This window comes from Callorhinus ursinus, unplaced genomic scaffold (genome assembly GCF_003265705.2).
Source record: "Callorhinus ursinus isolate GAN/ISIS: 27379988/994484 unplaced genomic scaffold, GSC_fseal_2.0 scaffold1, whole genome shotgun sequence".
NCBI classification, from domain to species: Eukaryota; Metazoa; Chordata; class Mammalia; order Carnivora; family Otariidae; genus Callorhinus; species Callorhinus ursinus.
Window position 1 is genome coordinate 54,634,410 of NW_027397063.1, and position 8,693 is coordinate 54,643,102.

Here is an 8,693-nt window from a genome sequence, read left to right on the forward strand (position 1 = left end):
AGTTTATAAACTGGAGCATGAAGTCCTGGCAGTTGATTATGCCTCATTTAAAAGGCAAACATGGTCACATGTGTGGGGCTCCCTAACAACTTTTAGGCACAAGAACACAAGGTATGGGAAAGGTGTGCTCCCTGGGTGGTAATTTTCCTTAGAAACCAGAGACAAATAGGTAAATAAGACATGTTCTTTGTGTGTCTTGATCCCATTACCCCAAATTTCCAGAACTCATGTCAAAAATGTTTGCAAATAATCCCTTCTAGTTTTGAGTCCTATCTTCCAATGAACTATGATCTTATTCAGGTCTCGCTTCCTCTAGCTGTTTTTTTCATTTTACTCCAATCTTCTCACGTAAGGCATTTGCATAGAGCAGACTTTTCTTAAGTGTTGACGTGACAGGTGTCTGCTTCAGTCTACTGCCTCGCTGTCTAAGAATTCTGTGCTTCACTATTTTCTGGGGATTATTCCTATAGCCTCCCAGAGAGGACACCTTCCTTCACTCTATTATGGACAGCAGCCTATCCAGCTCAGACCCTGCTATTGCATATGCAAAGACTCACTAGGGGACAGAGATTCTTCCAGGTTTCCCCTCAAAGAACATAAATGACCTGGAAGAAACTTTGAGATTTCCTTACTTTCTTTCATCTCAGCCAATCTCCATGAGAGGAAAGGAATAGTACATAGAAATTATTATCTCATTTCCTTTAGAAGGAAGATAGTCATTTTGGGTGTTGAGTAATAACTTGCCTTCTCTTTCTTACAGTAGGATAATTCCAGGTAGAGACAAAGAGGGTTAAATCCTCCTGGTCACATTTTTGACAGTTTCCTCTTCCAAGGAAAGAGTTCCTAAATCTACCCTCCAACATGCCTCAGAATGGTTATGCACACATTTATGAATGAATTAGATCTTTGAAATACTCAAATCCAATGTCCCCATTTTGCAGGCAAGCAAATTGATGTCCAGCAGTACCTGAATTGAAACAGCTATTCAAGGATATGAATAGACAACAACTCAATTGGCATATCACAACATTCCATATTCTCAGTGCATCACTTAAGTATCTAGGATGAAAGGAAAAAAGTAACCCCTTGAATATGTCCTGGCAAAGAAAGTTATTTGTACTCTGAGACCAACAATTGTCCCCCAAGAATTTTAAGTGGTCAAGAAGCTAGTAGCATTTGTTAAGAGTCTAACCCAAACTGCATCTGGTTCCCTCTTTTCTTGACATGTTACTTCCTTTCAGCCATGTTCATCAAAATTCACACTCTACCTAACATTTCAACACAGAGAAGGAAAGAGGAGGCTATAGGCTTCTAGAATCCTGAGCAATACTTTTTCTCCTTGACAAGAGAAAGCCAATTTTTCATCTGAAAAGCCATGAATATCAGATTAATAACTGTAATGAAATCCTCCCTTTCTCTAAATATATTGGGGATTGAAGGGTGACCCCATCTGGGCCAGGGTGGATGTGATAAAATGCAAACGTGCACTTCCTGTGGGAGAGAACATGATGCAACACAGGTCAGAAGTGTGGACTGAATAAGGATAGTTTTTAATACTAATGTAACTGGGGGGGAGACTGCTTCTAGATGGGAGGGGCAGCTGGTAGAGAGAGGTTTGTGGGGGCCAGGGGTTAAAATTGAGCAAGCATATGGAGACAGAAGGGAAAGAAAAAGGCTCTAAAGAGCAGAAAATGTGGAAGCAGGACTCAGATTGTAGAGAGCTCAATAATGATGCATTGGGCCTGTAAAGAGGGAGACAAATTCAGGAAATAACATCAGATAAAGGTGGGATGCTGAGGGCTCCTTGGGAGAGCAATTTCCATTAGATGGCCAGAGAGGAAAGAGCCTGTCAGTGCAGCAAAGAGAGAGAAGGCTTCCCTGCATTTGGGGATAAAGTAAGGAAGTAAAGAAATGGGAATGGGTAGAACAGCATCTCCTAGATTCTCAGGAAAGTCATTCAAGCAGCCAGGAACATCTGAATTTTCTTCTACTTCAAAATATCTTCAGAGATAAAGCAAATGCAGCAAAATGTTACTAAAAGGGGGATCTAGGTAAAGGGTGTGTTTTGGCATCCCTCTGGTGTTTGACTATTCTTAATTCTTGCACGGAGGCCCCTGATGGACATAGAGTCGCTATTCAGTTTTGCTCAACACTGTGATCTCATCTATGATAAATGTCAGAGTCTCAATTCAAAACGCAAGCAAAGGGTGATGAGACAGAGAAGTTTCTCACTTAAAGAAAGCTATTCCATTTTAATTCAGCTCAGTCAGTTTCCTAGCAAAAAATCAAACAGCGACTGTATGAACTCTGATTCTTCACCAGGTTCTCTTCTGTCCTCACCTTCAGCTTAGAAGTATGATACCAATTATCACCTTAACTTTAAGTCTATTAATATTTCAGTGCATAGTATCTAATGTTGAGTGCATCCATATCTTCCTAACACTATATTTTCTTACCACACACTCTCATTTTGAAATGTGTTAGTGGTTTTCAATACCTACACAGTTAGCCATACCTAACGGAGGTCTCGTTTAAATGCAGGCTCTTTTTCTAGACGAGACTGTTTCATATATTATGATTAGGAGGTCCATAGATCTTTAACCAAATCCATTTCATAGGGAGTTTCGACTTTGAGGTTTCCTCACAATGTGGTAAAATCCTCTGTGTACACGGATATGGCTTGCCAGGTGCTGTCTGGCAAAGGACACAACAGAAATGGCAGGAAAAGCCCACGAGTCTCGGTCACACTGTCTTTATAGTAGGAAAACCAGGTCTCTTTGGAGTTGACTGCTTCGGCAGAACACAACCGGAAGCCTCCTGTTGGGGGACTTCCCAGAGGTTCCCAACTCAATACATGTGCCTGGTGTGGCCCTTGTATCATGGGGGAGTGATGCAACACGGGCACCACTTCCTCGCAACCACATCAGACTCCGACTCCTCTTTGACTGCAAACTTCTAGGCAACCAGAAGTCTCTGACAAAGTGTAACTTCCCTCTCAGAACCAACATCTTTCATTACACTGCAGGGTGAACCAGCCCTTTCAGCTGCTTCCTTGTTGTCTGCCTTAGATTTTAACCTTCCTTTCATCCTGTGTGTTTCTCTCACTCTAAAGTAGAAGCAAGTCGATGGAGAACACTGGGTCTTTATGGCTCTTAAAGAGGGTCTGCCGAGAGGTCCTGGGATGCTAGCCTCTGACAGTTTTATTTGAGACCATGTAACAGGAGGCAAGTAGGAAGGGATGCTATTGTTAGCATTTCAAAACAACATCCAGTATCACCTTCTGTTTTGACCTGTTCAACCTTTACTTTCAAGAAATTATCCTTTGATTCTCAAACTCCCTTGCCCTTGTCTGAGAACAAAGAGGTCCCCCCCCATTTTTAGTGCGCAAATTGCTTTAGTCATTTTCAGGTTATGAAGTATTGGGGGAAATTTTCATACAGAGAAAATACTTATGATTTCTTTTATGGATAATGCAAATATAGTTCAACCTTAGAACTTTAAGATGAAGAATGAAACTGTTATGAGTTTGGGAAAAAAAAAACTTGAGCAATCAAAAACCAGTATTCACGTATGCACAATAAAATTGAGTTTTAAATTGTGTAATCATACCTCTGCATAACACGGCAGGGATATTATTGTTTGTTTTGATATTGTGCTCTATTTTAAAATGTACATAGCTATGCAAATAAAGTTAGGTAACTCAATCAAGGCACAATTTTCCTTTTTTTTCTTAATTTACCATCTAAGTTTCTTAAATCTAAAACACAGAGAAATTAAATGTGAAAAAAGTCAAGAGGAAATAATTGATGATGTTTCCTCTTAAAAAAATGAAAGATATTTAAGATTTTCATCAGGACATGGTTAATTAACATTACAAGTAGGGTGATACCATCAGTAAAAGAAAACATTCCTAAATTATGTGTCTCCGCCTAATTCTCCATCATCTTCTAACACTCCCCCCATACCCATACCTCTGGTCATTATATAATTACTCTTCTGGCCTGGAATGCCCTTTATCCCTCATGTCTATCTGGCTAACTCATGCTTGTCCTAGAAAACTCAGATCTGCTGTCACCTTTTCTCCATTACCCTTAGTGGTTCAGAAAAGCCAGTACTTTTACTTGCAGAATTTGTAAATCAAAATGTAACAAATAGGGGCACCTGGGTGGCTCAGTTGGTTAAGCTTCCAACTCTTGATTTTGGCTCAGGTCATGATCTCAGGGTTGTAGGATTGAGCCCCTCATCAGGCTCTTTACTTAATGTATTCTTCTCCCTCTGCTCCTCCCCCTCTCCTCCGAAATAAATAAATCATTTTTAAAAATGCAACAAATAATTATATATCAGGATTGGTAGGAATATCAAGCGTTATTTCACAATTGCCACTCTGTGTTTCTATTTCTCTGACACAATCAACACAGATCCAGGCTTGCTATGTTTGAGACGATTCACTTCCTTTCATTGATGAGCTTCTTTCATGATGCACTGTTCCTGAATCTGGCTGTAGACAGATTTTGGTAGATCTCAGTGAGAAGCAATGTGTTTTATATAAGGATGATGTTGAAATTTCTTCTTCAACTTCTGGTTGTAATCTTTGGCTGCTTTTTCTCATGATGGAAGCACACCCAATTTTTCAGAAGCATTAGCTTTACATAGACAAATGTTCATTTCATCAGATCCATACATAATATATTTGCTGTCAGAAGTCCATTTTACACAGATCACATGTTGCATTCTCTTTGTGTGATAGACTTCCCTGCTTCTGCTTTTGTCCACAGGAAAGATTCAAATAGATTTATCAAAACTAGCAGACATAACTCCTTCCCAGTGGGAAAGTAATCCACATCAAGCCCCACAGAGGCATGATCCATATGTACCATTAGGGGAATGTCCAATGCATGCATATCAAAACTATAGAAGTTCTAATCTTCATTTGCAGCAGTAAAAATGAAAGCTTCCATAGGGTTCCAACAAAATGTATTTGTTCTCATATCTAAGATGCTCTTTTTCAGAGGACTGGTGTGCCTCGTCTCATATAGTACTATATTCCCATCAGAAGAACAACTTTCCAAGATAAATGTATTAATTGGGTTAAATTTAACACTAGTTTTCCTGTCAAATCCCCTGGACATTGGACATATAGGACTTGTTCTTGGTTCATCCCATATGTCTACTTGCTGTCCACATGAGGCAAAAACAGTCTCTTTCCAGTGATGATCAAGTCCCACATACCCTGTCTTTCCTAATGTGATGTGCAACGGTTTCTCCTCTTCCCCATAGCCTGGTCCGTCCATCTTCCACTCCTTCACAGTTTGTCGTCACCAATAGTAGAAAAAGAAGTCCCACAAAAGTCAGTACATATTCTTTGTACAAAACCCTCATGTGCTTGTATTGTACAGATACATTTTCATTTAGTCAAGTTCCAAATTCTAACCTCTCCATCACATGCCCCAGGAAGGGCAGTAGCCATGCTCTTTGGATGCTTGCCAAGCCACTGACTCCGTCCTGGTGACCATCCAGGAAAGCAAAGAATGGTATTGCAAATACACATTCCAGTTTGGTGTATTTAAAGTTCTTAAGTATTCTTGTGGGACCTCAAGAAAATGTAAAAAGGTCATAGTTTCTTGGAATTCTTTTAAGTCCAGCTTGATTTCGCAGACATAGTTGTCTGGGTTCTGGCTCAGCATCTTCGCTTTCATCTTTCCTGCTAGTTGTCCCTGACTCCCCAAGCCTTTCCTTCATGTTTGGGTTACTGCTGCCTCCTTAAACAAAAGCCTCGTTAAAACATTTAAGTTATACTAGTAACTCTCTACCACTAGTCGTGTGACTCATGTTCTCTTCGCATCATTTCTTTATCCATAATGAGAGGAAAAGCAAATAAGGTTGCCCTTCCTACCATCCAGGATTATAGTATCAAATGAGATCATGTATATGAATATGCTTTGTGAAGGCTTTAGCACCATGCAAATATAAAATATTAGTATTATGTGCATTATTATAGGAATCTGTTCTACCCAACATTTTTATCAACAACTTGAACAAAGACATAAAAGCACGATTATAAGCTTTGCAGATGATAGACATATGGGAGGAATAGCTAATAAAAAGAAAGGAAGATAGAATCAAAGTTCAAAGAAATCATGACAGATTGGAATGATGACTAAAACTACTAAAATGATATTTAATAGGAACAGATGTAAAATACACTTCAGTTAAAAAAAATCATGTCAGGGGAGACCTCTGATGACATCAGTTTATATGAACCACAGTTATATGGTTGGGAATTGAGGATAATTTTAGGTTTCTCTAATAGGAATACTGTGTCCAGAATAAAGGAGGTAATGTGCCACATGTGTCAGACCATTGCTTACATGTGTAGTATTTAAATATTGAAATATGAGGAACTGAGCATCTAGGAAGAGCAACCAGAATTTTGAAAGGCTTTAAAATCATATCATAAAAGAAGCAACTGACAGAGCTAGGGCTGTTTTGCTTGGAAAGAGATACATAAGGGTGTCTACAAATGTTCCAAGGACTTACACACAGAGAGGGTGTAAAAATGCCTAATGCACAGAGTAATTGGGAGATCTAAAAGAGATAACAAGGCATATACTAGATTCTCAGTAAGTGAGAGTCCAATCTAAATTCATTCTGTATTACTCTAGTGGGAAGAGTATGGATTTATGACTGGGAGAGTCGGTCAAAGTAAACCAAAAGGAATGAGTTTCTCATGGCTAGAAACACAAGGAAACTTTTATTGCTACCTACAGCATTTATAAAATGTGCTGGAAGTTTTGGGTGTATTAGTGTTGTCTCATTGGAGAATGTGCATTCATCTAATTATACACCTGCCTTCCATCCATGCACAACCCATAGCTAAGGAAAGATAATATATAAAATTCCATTACATTTTCAGAAAAAAAAATGAAAAGGAAGTAATGTTGCCTTTTATCACTGGAAAACTTTAGATACAGAGATTATGTAAACCAAATATTCAATAATATTGTGATAGCCCCTGATAAGGCTCTGGTTTTCAAATGTTAGTGTGTATCAGAATCATTCATAGGGCTTGCCAAAACACAGATGACTGACACTCACCCTCAGAGTTTCTGAATGAGTAGATCTGCGGTGAAGCCTTCCAAATCTGCATGTCTAATAAGCTCTAATAAGGTGAAGGACCACTGCTCAAAGTAAAAATGCCTTGTTCATTGCCCTTGCCACACAAGACAAATTTGCCACAGTTTTAAATGTTTTATATCCTCCCACCACCTTCAGTTGACAATCAGGGGGTGAGAACCTGATTAGTCCACAGCGACCTATCATGTGCCTTGCCATGAAAAGACAAGCAGAAGAAATCAAGTTTCATCTCTCAAAAATTTGAACCAGTGCATGTTTAAAAGACCAGCAACTCATATAAGAAAAAGAAATTGAAAAACCAACAAGTATAAAGAAAGGAGTGAAAAGGAAGACGGATAGTCAGAAGAGGAGAAAGAATATAGCAAGAAGTAGGAAGCGGCTGATTTCGGTTGATGGTGAAGCACTAGATTAAAGACCCTTAAACTTCTTTTGGGAAAATTCCTGGCGCCCCAGGATCCTGTTCCCTTACCCATTAAGGTGGCTCTACTAAATGTGCTCTTCTCACTTTCTAATCATTTGACTTTTTCTATGTTCTTGTTTCCATACCTGCTTACAATACACCTCACACTTACTGATAATTTTGAGAATGTTTACTCCAGTATTTGGAAGAACATTATCTTCCTGTTAGCAAAGTTGCTGTTGAGAAGTCCCTTGCCACAATAATTCCCTATCTTTTGCTTGAGACTTAATATGTTACTTCTCTGGAAGTTTTGAGGGTCTTCTCTTTTCCTAGTGCTCTGATAATTTCATGAGAATGTGTCCCAGCCTGGGTCTTTGAAAAATTACAGTCTGAGTGACTCTTGCATTCTGGAAAATTGTTTCGTCATGAAGTTTTGTTTGTTGTAATCTTCCTTTAAAAACAAATTGAAAGAGAAGGTAAAACTTTCCAACACGGAGCCCAAGCAGTGTTAGAAGTCAAACAAGAAAGAAAATTTTTATTCCTCTTACAGCTCCCTCCTCCCCAAAAGAAGAAGAAAGAAAAGCAGGAAATTCTGAAGGGGGTTTTGGTTTCTCTCTTGTAATTCAGCCTGATTGCTCTGGTAAATTCTCAGGAGGGAAGCCATAGGATCCAGAATAGCAAACAGAGTGAGAAAATGAGTAGTGAATGGATGAAAGGACAGTGATGAGAACCAAAGAACAAAACAAAACAAAGCCATGCCCCAGCTGACCGCGCTGGGCTCAGGGATGCAAGGTTGCACACTCTACAAACACCGCTAATGGTGGCAGGAAGGAAACAGTATTTTAAACCCATCTGTAATCCCCCTCTATTTTCTGTCACTCTGGGAAAGCAGTGCTTACAATGGCCTTCTCTGTGCTTCCCACGTGGGATTTAGCCACTGTTGTAACCTTTGTGTTGTTCATTGTGAGGCTAGAAAAGTATAATTCCACTATGTGTAAGCCCCTTTGTAAGGGGAAATACAACTGTCAGCTCAGGTGGCTTTAAGCTGCCAGAGCTTGGGGAATAAAACCAACTCATCTCTCTCCAAAATCCCCACGTGAGGAGAGAAGCTGACAGATATTAGTTCTGTCTTCCTGTAATAAACTCTTTCCATGCAATG

The 8,693-nt window shown here is 39.4% G+C and overlaps 1 pseudogene; it reads right to left on the reverse strand.

Moving 5' to 3' along the window:
* Positions 1-4,365: 4,365 nt before the first annotated feature.
* LOC112821540 (DDB1- and CUL4-associated factor 13 pseudogene) lies at positions 4,366-5,696 on the reverse strand (annotated as a pseudogene).
* Positions 5,697-8,693: the final 2,997 nt, after the last annotated feature.